Source organism: Galleria mellonella, unplaced genomic scaffold (assembly GCF_026898425.1).
Source record: "Galleria mellonella isolate WM207_F2 unplaced genomic scaffold, CSIRO_AGI_GalMel_v1 utg83, whole genome shotgun sequence".
In the NCBI taxonomy this organism is placed as follows: Eukaryota; Metazoa; Arthropoda; class Insecta; order Lepidoptera; family Pyralidae; genus Galleria; species Galleria mellonella.
In genome coordinates this window covers 5,532,895-5,550,067 of record NW_026442162.1, presented here as the reverse complement: position 1 = coordinate 5,550,067, position 17,173 = coordinate 5,532,895, and the positions used below count along the sequence as shown (strand labels likewise).

Sequence of the window (17,173 nt, the reverse complement as noted above, 5' to 3'; positions counted from 1 at the left end):
TGATGAATTCATCAGGAATTAACCATGATAGTTTCCAGGGAGAACCGCGAGGAGGTGGAGGAGGGATTCTCAGTCTCTATTACTAACAATCCCTTTCCCCCCTCCGCTACCATTAGTATGCGTGCTAGTGATAACAATCGATGATTGACTATTATTATTATTACCAAAAGTTCTACAACCTTCAGCAATTGATACATTAATAGATTGCTTAGAGGGGGGAAAGGGATTGTTAGGAATGGAGATTGACACCCCTATTGTTAGCAATATACCCTATTAGGTCGACCTCCATGTGGTCCCCCCTGGAAACCATCGTGAACAATTCTTGTTGAATTCGTCACGTTGGGCTAACTGACCTGCTTCATCCTCATCTATCATCCTTCACTGGTGCCCCGCCGGTGTATACCGATAGCGCGGGTGGCAGGGTATAATACCATTCCATTATGAAGAAAGAAAGAAAGAAAGAAAACATTTATTGACAACAACAAAAAGTTACATACATTATGAATTAAAAAAAAAAAAACTTTACATTTATTATTGCCAACATGGTCACCACTCAGCATGTGCTGCAGCAATTTAATTGCTACAGCGCTGATATTCTGTGGTGCCCATACGTGACATTACGAACGACGACAGCAAACATATATATACACACATACACATATATATACATATATATACACATACACACACATACATACATATATACACATACACATATATATATATATATATATATACATATACATACATACACACACATATATATATACACACACATATATATACATACACATACACATACATATACATACATACATACACTTAACTGACAAGATATACCCATATAGATATGTACAACAATAATACAATAACAATACAACAACACTATACTATACAATGAAACAGCAAAGTTATGCAATCACAAGGAGTTACATGCTTTTTGTAGATTTAAATAATAGTTTTTAGCATATTTTTTAAAAGTATAAGTTGTTTTTAAATTTCGTATGGGAGGCGGGAGGTCATTCCAGATCTTGGAAGCTGCATATTTGAACCCTCTCTGAAAACTTGCAGTTCTATGTCGTGGTACCTTTAAACGTATAGAAGCTACTCTTAAATTATATATACTATGCTCTTGCGCCCACGATAATTTATCGTAAAGGTATTGAGGTTTACCTGTATTTATTATATTAAACACTAAACATGCAAGATGCAACTTCCTACGTGAAAACATTTTCATGATACCGGCATTGTTTAAGAAAGGAGTAACGTGATGGCGCGGAGGAATGTGATAGCAAAACCGGGCACATGCATTTTGTACTCTCTGGATCAGTCGTTCAGTTCTAGACAACAAGCAGGGGCCATACACTACATCACCATAGTTTAATTTGGATAAGACAAGAGCCTCACACAACTTTTCCCTAGTAGACACAGTTAGATATTTCCGAAATCGATATAGCAACTTAAGACGATAGAAACAGACTTTCACCGTTTGCATAATATATGTTTCAAAACGAAGATGAGGATCAATGACTAATCCTAAATTACGTGCTTCTTTTAATTGATCAATAGGTTTATTATTGATTTTAATACATGGTTTATGTCTTTCTATATCAGCTATCAACTTTTTTGTCCCAACAACCACAAACTTACATTTATTAGGATTAAGCATCAAACAATTTTTATCGGACCAACTGGAGATACGATCCAAATTTTCATTTAGTTTTTTAATGGCACATGCTATGTTACAGGGGTCAAAATGAATATAAATCTGGAAGTCGTATCACCCATTAAAAAAGGAATGGATTGCTTAGCAGTAAAACCTTAGTAAAGCCTTTTGCACTACACTATACTTATCGAAAATCCTTCAATAAATCCTGTAACTTTGGTGCACACTGTATAGTATTAAATAAAAAAAAAAAATTAATTAATTTTAATGTAATATCTACCGGTTAACTTAAGTATAAGTATAAATCGAGAGAGAGAGCTCGACTAGTTTCGGGAACAATTCGAGACCCTTAATCATGAGCGGCTGTGATGCGAGCGTGAACCTAACCAGTTGTTATTGCATTAACTAATTTAATTTAATTTAATGTCTAGTAATTTAACTCCATATCTTTCCCTTCAACCCGAAACACAGCGTACTAGCCATACTGCATATCGTCAGATTTCCTTAATCATTCACAAGGTAAATAATATATTTTTCCTCTCTTTCCCTCTACTGTAATACAGAGTGTTATTTTTAAGTGTATACAAAAAAAATCACACGAATAAATTCACAGATTAAGTTATATAATTTATCTTTATAGTATAACAAACACGGGTCAAGGTTTTTTATTTATATATGTACCTGCAAACACACCTACCGACTTATTTATATATAGATATAGACATTATCAGTACGAGTGTCATTGACCAACTGTACGTTTGTTTACGTTATATGCAATCATATTACTATAGTGAATTTACTGGGTACAGAGGAATAACAGGTGGGCCGTCAGCTTGTTTGCCATTCTAAGTTGTATAAAAAAAAAGTTAATAATAAAAAAAAAACAAAGCATTTATATTGTAACTAAATTATAGATTAATATTTTTTGTATGAAACTTACTCGTGGTGGGGAGGAAGGGATCGTTAGTAATGCGAACTATCAATCCCATTACTAGCAATATACCCTATCAGGTCGACCTCCACGTGGTCTTCTCTGGAAACCATCGTGTTGAATTCCAGGTGTACTCATCACGACGAGCTAACTAATTTGTCTTTTCGTCCTCAGCTGTCACCTCTCAGTGCCCCGTCAGTGTATAACGGTAACACAGGCGGAGTTACCATTCCATTATCATCCATGACGACGTATGTCTGTCATGTACGTAGATATACATTTTTTTTTCACAATTTTTATATTATTAGGAATATATCTAGTATAAAATAAAAAAAAAAATACCGTGTAGTCCCGGCATAGAATGGATCACCTATTTTTTCCCGTGGATATCGTGAGAGGTGAACTAAGGGAACGTAATGGTTAAAACATCAAAACCTAACTGCGGCTGCTAACCCAAGTAAGGCGGGGGGAAAAGGATTGTTAGTAATGGAGACTGAGAATCCCATTGCTAGCAATATATCCAACCAGGTCGACGTCCTCGCGGTTCTCCCTGGAAACTATCATGGTTAATTCCTGATGAGTTCATCATGATGGGTTAACTGACCTGTTTTTATTCTCATCTATCACCCTTCACTGGTGCTAGCGTATCCCGTTAGCACAGGCGGGGTTACCATACCATTTTCACCCATCGAAAAAAAAAACCCAAGTAAGGCAAGCGTGAAAACCTCCATTATATATATATATATAAAACAAAAAATTCGAACAACTAGGAAGAACTTATTCCTTCTTTCTCGATTAAAGAATCCATTTGCGTTCAGAACTAAAATACTCCTGTGGCGAGCATTAATAGTACCCAATACGGAACACAGGAGTCGAACCCACGGCCCGCCTACCGCCGCAGTGCCGTGGGCGAAATATAACGAACCGGGCGGCCAATGACAAGACAACGGCAATAACACTATATTTACCGACTATTGTCTCATACCAGCTAGTGATGTATCGAATCAATTTTTTCAGTATTCGAATACCTTGTACTAATTAGAAAAATAATCGAATCCAGACGCCAGTTTGAGGACTCGGATGAGTGCCTACTACTTTTTCTTTGTTATTAACAGTTAAGGGAATAATAAAACAGAAAAAAAAAACATTTTACAAAAACGTAACTAGAATTCGAATACCGTAAATATTCGAAACCTTTATCCAAATTTTATACATTAAAGTTGATTTACATATTTAGGCGCCATTTCTTATCGTTTACTTATTCGGTAGTTTCATGAAATTAGTTTCCTGGCTCTTCATAAATTAAATTTATAATAATTTAGACTTCAATCTATAAGAGAAATTTAGTTTATATTGGTCCTTACAATAAATATTTCGGTGTGGTATCAACTGAAATTTCAATTTTAGAGATAGGATTTAAAATATGCGTCCCTTGAATCGATCCCATTGTATACTCGAGTACCTACAAAGCATTCGAATCAGGGGGCCTTCCATGAAATGAAATTCCGAAGTTTCGGACTCAGTTTCGTGTTTTCGTTCATATCTAAATCGGCCCAGTAAATAGAGCTTAACATTTCGTTCCTCATAAATTCTACCATAAAAGTCCAAAGGAATAATTTTTTTATATTTTTAAACGGTAAGTATTATGTAATTTTAAAATCAAATTTGTGTTTCGTTTGGGCTCGAAATTTCGGAAAACATTTCATGGTAGACTCTCTGTACTCGAATCAGCCAGACTCGGTACAACACTATTACCAGCCGGTGGCGTAAGCGTGACTATCCACCATCCGCGGCGCGGTCCGCAACTAAGTTAATTAAATTGATACATTACACTGCCATTACTTGTGTATTGAGTTTGAATTGAAAATGAGATTTATTATCGACTTGTCTATCGCGTGGGACCGTAAATGATTATATTGAAAAATAACAACCATTAAATTCTAATTTTAAATCGTCTTTATTCAAACAGACTTGTTTACAATTTTTTTAAATATTTTTTATGCGACTTAGAATAGCAAACAAGCTGTCGGCCCACCTGATGGAAAGTTGTAACCGTCGCCTATAGATATGAGCAGTACTATGGATATAAGAGAGTATACTGTTTCGTCCATGATACCCCCCTGCATTGCCATTTCTGAGGACTCAAGTGTTATACCTCTGTACTCTGTAAATTCACTGCCATATCCCACCCTTCAAACCAAAACATAGCCATGCAAACACAACTGATTCACGGTAGAAAGACGAATGGGACAGAGATGCCAAGCAAACGACTTATACAGTCTCCCGTCTGGTAACTGTGTGGTTTACTTTGCGTTTATTTTTCAAAGCGCAAATTGAATTTTATTTTGCCTCTGCATGAGAGATTAATTCAACTACATTGTAAGGTAATTGAACCTGTGACTCATAAAAACAACTAAATTTCTCTTCTAAAAATACGCCTTCTAAAAAAACTCAAATCCATTAGGAGCCATTACCGCCTATGTCTAGAAAAGAAAACAATTCCCGTCTATTGCCTATTCAGATTTTAACTATCACTAAAATTAATAAAGTGAAATTACAAAACGCAGTAAAAGCAAACTTTCGCTGCGGATGATCAAACTAAACGCAACTATTGTTCGGAGACATTTATGAGTTCTGGGGGTCTACTACAAAATTAAATTCCGAATTTTCAGAATCAATTTCTGTGTTTCTGTTCATACCAAAATTAATACACTATCAATCCATAGAGCTCATCACATTAACATTTCGTTCATTATACATCCTACCATAAAATTCCAAAGGAACGAATATAATATTTTTAATTGTATTACGTAATTTTAACATGAAATTTGTGGAAACACAAATTTCATGTTAAAATTAAATGAGAGAAATCTCGGCCCTGAAATTTTGAAATACATTTCATGATCATGATTATTTCATTTCATCATAGATTCGAGATTTATTATCAGAAGCCAATACCGATGAGATGATATTACGACTGTTGCAAAAGAATAATATAATTTAAATATAAATAATAATTGACCTGACCTTGAGACAGTCTGGTGAATCAAACATTGAATCAATGAATTGACTGACATAGTCAATTCATTGATTCAATATTTGATTTGTAACTAATTTTATCTTAGTAATGTAATAAATTGGCTGTGTTGTCCCGGCAGAGAATAGACCATCCCTTCCTTTCTCGTGGGTGTCGTAAGAGGTAACTAAGGGAAGGCGAGAGGTGGGCAGCAGCATCCCTCGTGAAACATCTCGAAAGCCTAATTGCGGTTGCCAATCCGTCTCTCAAACTTGGCAATTACTGGTAAAACTCCCCCAAGGTGGAGGCTTATGTCCAGCAGTGGACAGTTAAAAACCGATATTATGATGATGAATGTAGCAAAATTTTTACTAAACGATGTCAATACATGAGAATAATTAAAGTAAAATAATTTTTGAGGTCTTAATAAAGCAAACAGATGGCAAAATATTAATTTTTCGAAATTTTGTCTATCCATGCGGGCATCAACCTTTTTAAAAAGCCGGCAGCACACCTGCAATGCCGCTGGTGTTGTGGGTGATCATGGGCGGCGGTAGTAACTCACCATCAGGTGAGCCACATGCTCGTTTGCCCCCTGTGTTGTAAAAAAAAAAATAAAAATAAAAGAACCACCAAATACGATTCGGTTTTCATAATAGTGTTCCTGAATGATTTCCTAGTTATGAAGCAAACGCGTACAAAGAAGCGGACATAAATTAGTTTATAATATTTGCTGTGATAATTTCAACAAAAATTGATTAATATTTTCTATTAAAGCAAAGTATACTAGAGTGAAGGGTAATTCACTCTTATATCAAGAGCGTCTAGGCCACTTTCGTCGTACACGAAGGCCAGTGACGTGTCTTCCAAAACACGAAGCGAGTGGCGATCGTTTTTAAATGTTCCAAATATGAATTTAAAATTTTTAATCATTTGAACTAGATTCGATGTTAGGAACCCAAGATCCTCCATTAGGGGTGTTGACCACAGCGCAGCGTCTGATGCTGAGGTGGCGATCCACTTCATTAAACCATACAATAATCCCCTTAACAGTAGATGTCGTGAGATCATTTTAGTATAAAATATTGAAATGTTTACTGTCTTTTCCTATGATTTTTTTTTTCTATTCCAATTGAGGAGTAAAGATAGTAAAAAAAAAAACTTCTATAGGGACGTGTGGGTTTTCGATTTTTAAAAGACTTCTTTGAGTTCCTCACCTGTCGTAAGTTTGATAACATAAGAGCAGTCTTAATTTTTTAAGCTGTCACTCTGAATAGATAGGTGGTACAGTCAAACCACTCTCGTATGCTCTTCAGTCAGGAATGCCGCCTATTCCCGCTACTTCTAGACTCCCAAGAAGAGCAATATATCTTTATTTTTGTGTGTAGGTCCGTTATGCAATATCTTCGCCAATTCTGAATTAATTTTGACAACTCTTGCTCTTCTGTGACAAATTCATTTTGCCACAATTTGAATTAGCTATATTTTGCTAAATCCTAAATTATTTACAAATCTAAATCTATGTGTCTTCACGAATGTGCGTCGGCCATGTACTAATTAACTTACAGCGTTCGTAAACCTAAATAAATAAATAATGTGATATCACTGACCTGATTACAAAATGAGAGTTTTGGGATGAGTCATTGGCCTAAATTATGTTAACACATTTCTCGACTTATTCCGAATCATCATCATATCTATTCATTGCTGAACATAGGCCTTTCCCATAGTTTGCCGTTAGGCTTTGAAGATGTTTTAAAAGGGATCCTGCTGCCCATCCCTCTGACCGGACAATCCGCGATTTCCGCGTGCAGTATCTAGTTACTAGTTTAATTTTATGCATAACGCGATTTCGACGTGTTCGCATTTTTTATGTTTATTAATGTTGTTATCTCGCGATTTTTTAGTAGATTAATTTTGTTTCTCAGAATATCGCTAGATGGCTAAATACTTGTACTACTATTGGTTTTCAAAGCGATGCGTGAAAATGAAACGAAAAAAAAACGCGGTCAGATGGTTAAGTTCCCTTAGTCACCTCTTTCTACACCCACGAAAAAGGAAGGGATGGTCCATTCTATGCCGGGACCACACAACATGTTACTATACATAATTTAATAAAATTGTTACTGGACGATGTCTGCACATGTAAGGTAATTTAAAAAAGTAAGTGGTTTTAATAGGAGTAATAGAAGCCAAGCAATAATTTTTAAAAATTTTGTCTGTCCGTTTGTTCTGGTATCGAGCAAAAATTATTGCACCAAATTGAATGCGGTTTTCACTGTTGTGTTCCTGAATTAAGTGGGTAATTTAAAAACTGGTGTTTGTTTTATTTTGATATACCATCTAAGTGGGCAAAAACTTAATTTCAATACTTCAGTAGGGTTGGTAAATTATTCTTAAATATTTTGTTTCAATATTATTTTTTTTTAATTTAAAATTCGTAATCACACTATCTCATTTATATCCAATCCCAATTAATTAGTCACACATGAATCACGAATTGATAGATTAATTAGATTATTTTGTTTTCAATAGACAATGATTGTCGATTTTTTAATCTAATTGTCATCAATAATAATAAATGTATAATTTTTAGATAATATTTTTTTTACAGTATTTTGATCACAGTATATGACTAAACTGTAATCAAAATAAATTACAACCTCATTATTTTAAAAACTAAAAATCTTTTATTTTTTAATATAATAATATATAACATTCCTAGCATCGATATAAAAATCAAATGTTTTCTCAAAGTGACAACCCTATTAATATTCCGCAGAAGCCAACGTGCGGCGGTTACATTTTGCGTGCATTCAACCTGGCATGAATAAATAAAGAACCATATTAGAGTGTTCGGAGGTCGTTAATATCTCACGACCTCAATACAGTTGTTTTCAATGACTTAAAATGTTCCTTTTAAAATAATTTTATCCGTTGGCACTTTTATAATAGTGTACACTTTAAATAACAGTAAAGTAACATTTACTGCAAAATAAGTATTTCTTATGGGGGTTAAGCAGTCACCAAATTGTACATATTGTAATAAAATAGGAGAACCTTTACATTTTCTGGTGGAATGTTTTTTATTTCTGATGGGTGATAATGGTATGGTAATCCCGCCTGCGCTAACGGGATACGCTTGCGGAGCACCAGTGAAAGGTGATAGATGAGAATGAAAACAGGCCAGTTAGCCTATCATGATGAATTCGTCAGGAATGAACCATGATAGTTTCCAAGGGGAACTGCGAGGAGGTAGACCTGGTTGGTTGCTAGCAATAGGATTCTCAGTCTCCATTACTAATAATCCCTTTCCCCCCAGTGGAATATGGTTAGAATTGTAATCTGAGACAGAGAATTCTGAGGGATATACCATTATATAACGGTAACGTCAATGTCATCCTTAGTCGATCTGGCAGTCGCAATGCCGTCTATATCTGTGGGTAAAGATGTCCCTGACGACTTGACAAACCTAACATTCAGACATTCCTTATGAGGCTGGCATAGTCACCTATGTATACTGAAGCCTCAATAAAAATTAAAATAAAAAAAAAATTAAGTATTTCACCTAAACATTAAACCATTTTCGGTGCTATACACACCTACCTGAGCTCTATGTCTTTTGTTAAACGATGATAATTAAAAAAAAAAATTCACTAATCGAATTCCCGCCACGCAGATACTAGTCCTTACTCTATGCCCCGTCACTATGGCTTATGAAACTTGTTAACTTTTATCATAACGCCCACCGCGTCGTGACGTTGTCGAACGTCAGCACATGTTACGCTCGGGTTTTCATACATAGAAGGAAAATCAGTAAATATGCTCACTAATGTATTATTAACAGGTCATTGAAAATAATGTTTCATGTCGGCAGTCACGTAAACAAGTCAAAACTAGCGACATCTGTCGCTAGTTAAAAATATTCACATTTAGAACGTGGAATCTCGTGTTTACAAATACATTTTGCCTCGGAGCAAGCAATTTTTTCTCAGAAAATATAAAAGTCATCTCCCATCGTAATATGTGTGAGACCAACACAAGAGTGAAACCTATCGGTTACGGAGGGAGGAGGGGGGGTGGGGGTGTTTGTAATGTGGAGTACCAAATCAATTGCTAGCAATATACTCTGTCAGATCGATCTTCATGTGGTCCTACCTGGAAATCATCGTGATGTATTCATCACAATGGGCTAACGGACCTTCCTTTTCATTTTCACTTTTTATCCCTTACTAGTACTCCGCCAGCGTTTACCGTTAGCACAGGCAGGGTTACCATTCCATTATCATCCATTAAAAATCTATTAATTGCAAAATTGTGTAATCGTGTAATATGAATCAATAAAAAATATCAGACTATATCAGAATACAGTCCCGAAACTAGTCGAACTTTCTCGACTACTTTCGGGACACGAAAGTTAATTCGGTTGTTATTAAAATATCGGACGAACTGGGGGCTTCATTTTGTGTGTTGCTTAATAAACATACGAGTTAGGAAAATGCATATCAGTCTCAATTAGACCTACTCATTTCTCTCGGAAGAAAGTTGTTTGGATTTATGGTTTATTCACTACAGGGTCGATTCCTATAATTCTAAAAATGGTACTCTCTAAATAACATATATATTTACCAGAGGAAGACTTTGTACAAGTCGTTTGCTTGGCATCTCTGTCCCATTTGTGTTTCTACCGTGGAGCAGTTGTATTTGCATGGCTGTGTTTCGATTTGAAGGGAGAAATAATTTATATGCATTTAATGAATATGGCAGTGAATTTACAGGGTACAGAGAAATAACAACTGAATGCTCAGGAATGGCAACGCATGGGGGGTTTCATGGGCGAAACAGTATACTCTGTTATGTCCATGTTACTGCTCATGTCTATAGGCGACGGTTACCACTTTCCATCAGGTGAGCCGTCAGCTTGTTTGCCATTCTAAGTTGTATAAAAAAAATTAAACAGTAATACCAAAATATACAGTTATTTACTGAGTATTTGTAATAGTTATGTATAACAACACGAGTCAATTCTGAAGCACTACTTTTATCTCTGACTCAAAAATTGAAAAAATATTTAATACTATAGCGAAATCTTTATACTGAGGATCAATATACACTAATTATAATAAATTAATATTTTTTTAGTAAAATTTCATCATAACTATTTAGGATTTAATTCTCGATCGTCCATACTATAACAACTATATTAAACATACATACATACATACATATCTGTCACGCCTGCCTCCCATTAGGGTAGGCAGAAACAATGGAACGCCAAATGCTTCGATTCAAACAAACTGACAACAAACAACTATATTAAACAACCTGATAAAAATTGTAATTCTAAAGAACTTTACTTCAGAACAGACTACACTTTCGAAATAATTTATATGCATTTAATGAAGGTTAGAATAGATAAATGTTATAATTTTTACATATATATTTACACGTTATCTACTGTTCTTGGGACTAAATGCGGGCTTATTTTAAACAAACCGCGATAAAGCCACTTTAATTGAGTTAAACTGATGATTACCGCCTATTTCCTGCTATTGTGCTTAAATTACATATTATACAAGATGGAGTTCGTGAACTCTCTTACTAGTTGCGTATGTAGTTACTACTTAAGAGACTACATTGTAGCCCAGTACATGATTGAGCATTGATGTAGCTTTTTAACACATTACCAAAAGAAAGGAGGGTAATGTGTTTATATTATATTTTTATGTCTATGGTTTTTTAGCGAAATGTTATAGCCTAAATTTTAATAAATGATAAATATTATAAAATTGTTTTCTTAGAGTTATATAATTATTAAAATAAACAAGTGCTCATAAACTGTAACGTGTAGATTGTGTTCCATAAAGAAAAAACATGATTTTTAATTGTTGCAAAATCAGTTATATTACTCTCTTTATAAAACCCAAAATAATAAACCGATTTTGATGTGACTTTTATAGAACGAATCTGAAAATAATTTTTTTATTTTGCAAAAACATTGAACAGTAAATTTTTGGAAGTTTCAAATCATCTTTATTCAAATAGACTTTTTTACAAGCACTTTTTAATCGTCTTTTCTTTAAATCTACTGCAGGGTTCAGAAAGTTGTTATCTGTTGAGAAGAGCCCGCAAGAGACTCAACAGTTACTCTTTTAAATCTCTGTTAACATTATGTGTATTTACTTAAATGTATTACGGCTAAAATTACATGGTCGTTAAAAGCCCATGCATGATCGACTAACACCATGCACATTTGTCATTCAAGTAATTCTTCAGTGTGTAATAGGCTTTGTTCAATAAGTTTTTTTAATAACAGTTTTAAAATTAGTAAAAAGCAAATCCGATTGTTACATAATCAGACATTACCAGCTGAATGGATTTCAATAAACCATAGAGCTCTGAATTTCATCATTCTGTTTGTATTAGTAAAGATAAAGATAAATTTATTTGCGCACATGTGTACATAGTAAGTGCAAAGACATACTTGTTGTTCATTGTAGCATTTGTATAGTTGTAACATGTTTTGCTAACATTAGCGTGCAAAATATTATTTCAAGAACAGTGGCAAGTAATATTATCCTGGCAATAAATAATCCGTGGGATAAATAACAATCGAAATCGACACGAATAAAGTCGGCAAAAGCTAATTACCCACAAATTCATAGAAGGCGTCGAGGCCAAGAACATTGATTTAAATCTACGAGTACGTCTGTGGTCTTGGCCTAGCCTTCTAGCCGATTTAATTTTACAACTAATACACCGGTGATTATAAGCATCGTTAACAAGCGACAGTAGAATCGCATGCACTACTTTGAATTTAGTTCCGCGAAATGTGAAATTTTTAGCCTAATGCCTTTGGTCGATATTTACAGAGCGAAAAGATGGGGCCATTTCGTTTAAATAAAAAGATTTAAGGGACTATGATAAACATATCTAAAAATGTTATCTTTACGGCCACCAAAGGGCACGTGTTACATGTGTCCATAGACTACGGAAGAGAGTATATCCGCCTTAGTACATACATACACACATAGATTGTGTTAAAAAAAAAAAAAACGACTTTAATTTTGGCAAAACCAGTTATTTTTCTTAAAAACTAAATAATTGAATACATTTTGATTGAATATCTTTTCAGATAAAAAAAAATATATGTAAATCGATTTATAACCGACGGCGTTTTGAGGTAACAAACATATAAAAAAAATTGTAATCGAATTGAGAACTTCCTTCCTTTTTAAAGTTGGTTGAAAAATAATTTAAAACACTGTCCATTGACACAGTTTATGATTAATAAATGATTAAATATTCTTTAATAGTATATATCTATTTTTTATTTTTATATCAACCCTTAACTGTCCACTGCTGAACATAGGCCTCCCCCATAAGGAGGAATTTGGCAGTAGTTGCCACGCTTGACAAGTGTGTTTGCAACCGCAGTTAGTCTTGATGATGTTTCAAGAGGGACGCTGCTGCCCATCCCTGGATCATTAAGTTCCCATAGTTCCCTAACGACACCTACGGGAAAGGAAGGGGTGGCATATTCTATACCGAGACCACGCCTCAAACGGTATTCACTGCCTTGTAATGGACAGATAGTTTATTTTTTTCATGAGCGTACTAGTCTAATTATATTCGTAATACAGTCAATTAATTCGAAGCAAGTCATGCCATATAATGTCAACAGTCGTGAGGGCATTGTATCCAAATAAGTATATAATTATTTTGTACATAAATTAATTTGAACAGAATAGTTGACTTTTGCGGAATCATCTCAGCAAATAACTACATTCCGAGCCCAGCGTAAGAATCGTAAGAGTTTGTAAATAAGTCTTGCAATAAAAATGATCTCTAATGTATTTTATTAATACATTTTAGATAGATTAGACAATGATTCAAAACCCATTCGTGTTTCTACCGTGAAGCAGTTGTTTGCATGGCTGTGTTTCGGTTTGAAGGGTGGGATATGGCGTGAATTTACTGGGTACAGAGGAATAACATTTGAGTCCTCAGGAATGGCAACGCATGGTAAGTATCATAGGCGAAACAGTATACTCTGTTATGTCCATGGTACTGCTCATGTCTATAGGCGACGGTTACCACTTTCCATCAGGTAGGCCGTCAGCTTGTTTGCCATTCTAAGTTGCATAAAAATGCTTCAAAATAGACTTTACAGTATCTCTTATGGTTAAATTTTTTTCTTGTGAGATTACATCATGGTAACGACCATCAACCTGTGTTAATTCTAAAATATATATACGGTCCCGTATTTTAATTATTATACTTAGTTAATAAAAAACATATATATATATTTATATGTCATATATGTGTAAGTATATTTGTTATTTATATATATTTATTCGTTTATATATGTATTTTTAGTACGTATGTATATTAATAATTAGTAGTACCGCATTCGAGTATTCTGACACTTCCCTATGGTTGACTGGGAGAGAATGCTTTTAGCATTAAGTCCGCCATGTACACATATTTGTACTAATGAATAAATAAATAAAAAAAATAAAAAAACAAATAAATAATTAAGTGAAAGAAAAATATACCATATTATGGTATCCTAAATTGGCATATGTACTTATTTCAAATGCCCAAAACATCTTTGTGAGTTTTGAGATAAACACATTATTTGTGACAAATGGCGTTCGTGAATTCTCATATTTCTATTTCAGTGCACAAATTATGAAAATATATTTTTCTAGGAAATATCGAAAATTTAGAATATTATTTTTCGCTTTGGCATTATTATTTCATAAATAAAAGACTCATTTAGGTCTAATATAGTATTATCACAATCACAGCGCTGAGCGATACGCAATGCAGTAAGTTAAAGCGGAATTTACTGTATGAAAAACTAAACAAAATACGCATATTGAAGAATATCAATCCTAACACTATATTACCACAATGTAACCAAGGAAAGAATCACAGCCAGATCCACAACCAAATAGAAGCAACTTGTATTCCGAAATGACGAGCACAAATTCAAAATAAGACTGTTAACACCGTAAAACACTTCGATATCCTGACAAAAACAAAACTGGATTTTCTTTCAAAAATAAAAATATAACATTTACGATCACGTATGCTAATAAAATTCGTCGTCAATGACACACGTCCAGTCCGCGCGGTGTCATGCGCTATACTGAATTATTTACCGATGCAAGTACACCGCTTGCTCGAGAGCGAAATTGTTTTCCGAACACTGTCCCTACCGTTTCGAATTAGACTTTGCGACTTTAAAATTACAGTCAAACTTACGATAACAAGGTTAGATTTTTCGCTAAACTAAGCAAACAGGTTCGCAGCTAGAAATCCACAATTCGCTGGAGAAGTTTACTTGTTAGTCTGTAGTAAGTTGACCGATAGTAACATGTGCCTACTGTAATGTAGAACGATTATACTAAGGTAATATTATGGCTAAAAACACTGTGAGTTAATACAAAAATGTTGTATCGGGACGAATCAATAGCAAGAGATGTCGCCATGATTGATTTAATATCGTATGAATAATGGAAGAGATAAATTTCTGTGCAGCAGTCCGTGAATCGATACTGAATTATAAATATCGGAAACCAATCACAGTTCCTCATCTCTTAATCCTTTTGCAATTAGCCGATATAAATATTTGAAAATCGAATCACTGTATAGAATGGTACCTAATACAATTCAATGAATACAAACTCAGAACTGCCAGCGATTACACAGCAATGCGTGATCATAATGTATACACATACATCGATGTAAACGATAAGACCATGTTATAAATTGATTTGTCACATACATGGAATACTAGAACATTCTTTTGACGCAAATTTTTATTTATTCAAATGTTCTTGAAGAGTTGAAATTTGATTGTCCAGTCCAATGAGTCTATTCAAAGTGAAAAGCGTAGTAGATAGATCTGATATTGTATATGGACAAACTATATTCCAAGCCGTTAGTGTAGTTGTGCATGAGTGACGTTAATAGTCTGTGGACTTGGGATTTTTTACAAACGAATGCGTCTATAACGATAATTGAACTCGGCGACGTGACAATATAAATAAATAGCGAGAATGAAACACGCGAGTGACTTATATTTGGATGAACGCAGAAATAATATTTACTTATTGAATTAACAAATTCTATATAGGTTCTTTTAGACTACCGCGTTGACAACAAAAAACAAGATCTGACGACCGATGGTATTGATTTACTATATTAATTTTATATATTTTCACCAAAATATAAATAAAATTTGTTGGCAACTGAGAAATTAGTGTTTCAAAATATTGTTAAGCATTATTTGGCACACGGCAAAGACCAAAGTTAAGACTACACGGTCTGGACATAGAATGAGCCACCTTCCTTTCCCGTGGGTATCACAAGAGGCGACTAAGGGAACTTACAGATAGGATGGACAACAACGTCCCTCTTAAAACATCACCTAACGCCTAACTGCAGTTGCCCACTCGCTTACCAAGCATGGCAAGTACTGACAAAACCCCCCAAGTGGGAAGTTTATGTTCAGCAGTGGACAGTTAACGGATTGTACAAATTTTGCACATACCAGATATAAACATCACAGATTATTCTCCTGGAAGACATCCAGTACTAGATTTGAAATGAATTCTATACCCGCCCTTGGCCTTTTGTTTTTCTTTGCCAAATTTACATCCAAAATCCAATGCAGTAGTGCTGCAGCAATAACGTCATAAACAACTCTCGCATTATCGCATGCTATAATAACATATTTTGAAGCGTACATTATAAATTATAACGTAATAAAAAGTGAAGATGTTAACATTCATCACACGTAACCAGTTATGTGAATAAACAATACTGATAGGTCGAATCCAGTAAACATAGTGGGTACAACAGTGCAAATGTTATATGTAATGCAAAATTACATTTTAACTGCGCCAGTCTTTCAAACTTTCGAATGTAATAAGCAAAACGTGAATATCTGTGCAGCCGGGGAATATATCAGCAGTCAACACCTAATGATAGGAAACAATGCTTTATGTAAGCGGTCACATGGCCTGACCTGCACTGTCTGGTTGCCATTAAAACTAGCTATAAAAGGAATCACTTAATGTCTAATGAATATTGTAGTTAACAATTTTATCGATGATCTTTTTACCGTGAGTGAAAAGCCTGTTATAATTAATCTGAAGTGAGAAGTTGATTTAAATGAAGAACGCGATGAATGATTAGTAAATTTTACGTCTTCCTAATTTAAAATCGTTCATACTGAAGTCTAGCATTGTATGGTAATGACGTCTGAATTATACATTAAATCCCACAAAAAACAGACTTCAATCCTTCCTTCTTTTTGAAGTCGGTTGATAACAAAAATTGAGTGTTGTACGTCGTGTATTTAAATTTTCTAAATAAAATAGTAACGTTAAATAATTTACAACATTTCGTACTTAACGATATCTCCCCCATGTCGTTAATTTCCATCACAATCCATAAGTAATCCCACATTTGGGAGAACACTATTTACAACAACAAAGCACTGTGAATTATCTAAGGATTTTCAATATATCTGAGTGATCATTTA

At 34.4% G+C, this 17,173-nt stretch overlaps 1 protein-coding gene across 6 annotated transcripts in view; it reads right to left on the bottom strand.

Moving 5' to 3' along the window:
- The window catches only part of LOC113516615 (SUN domain-containing ossification factor), an 81,078-nt gene that overhangs the window by 22,748 nt on the left and 41,157 nt on the right, over positions 1–17,173 (bottom strand). For 3 of the 6 annotated variants that reach the window (XM_052901946.1, XM_031907740.2, XM_026901044.3), the window contains exon 1: positions 14,529–14,783. The exons of 1 other annotated variant lie outside the window; for it this stretch is intronic. The gene's annotated coding sequence lies outside the window, so the exon portion shown is untranslated. Of the gene's footprint in view, positions 1–14,518; positions 14,822–17,173 lie in introns of those variants that run through there. 2 more of the 6 variants (XM_052901949.1, XM_052901947.1) reach the window with 2 other exon arrangements.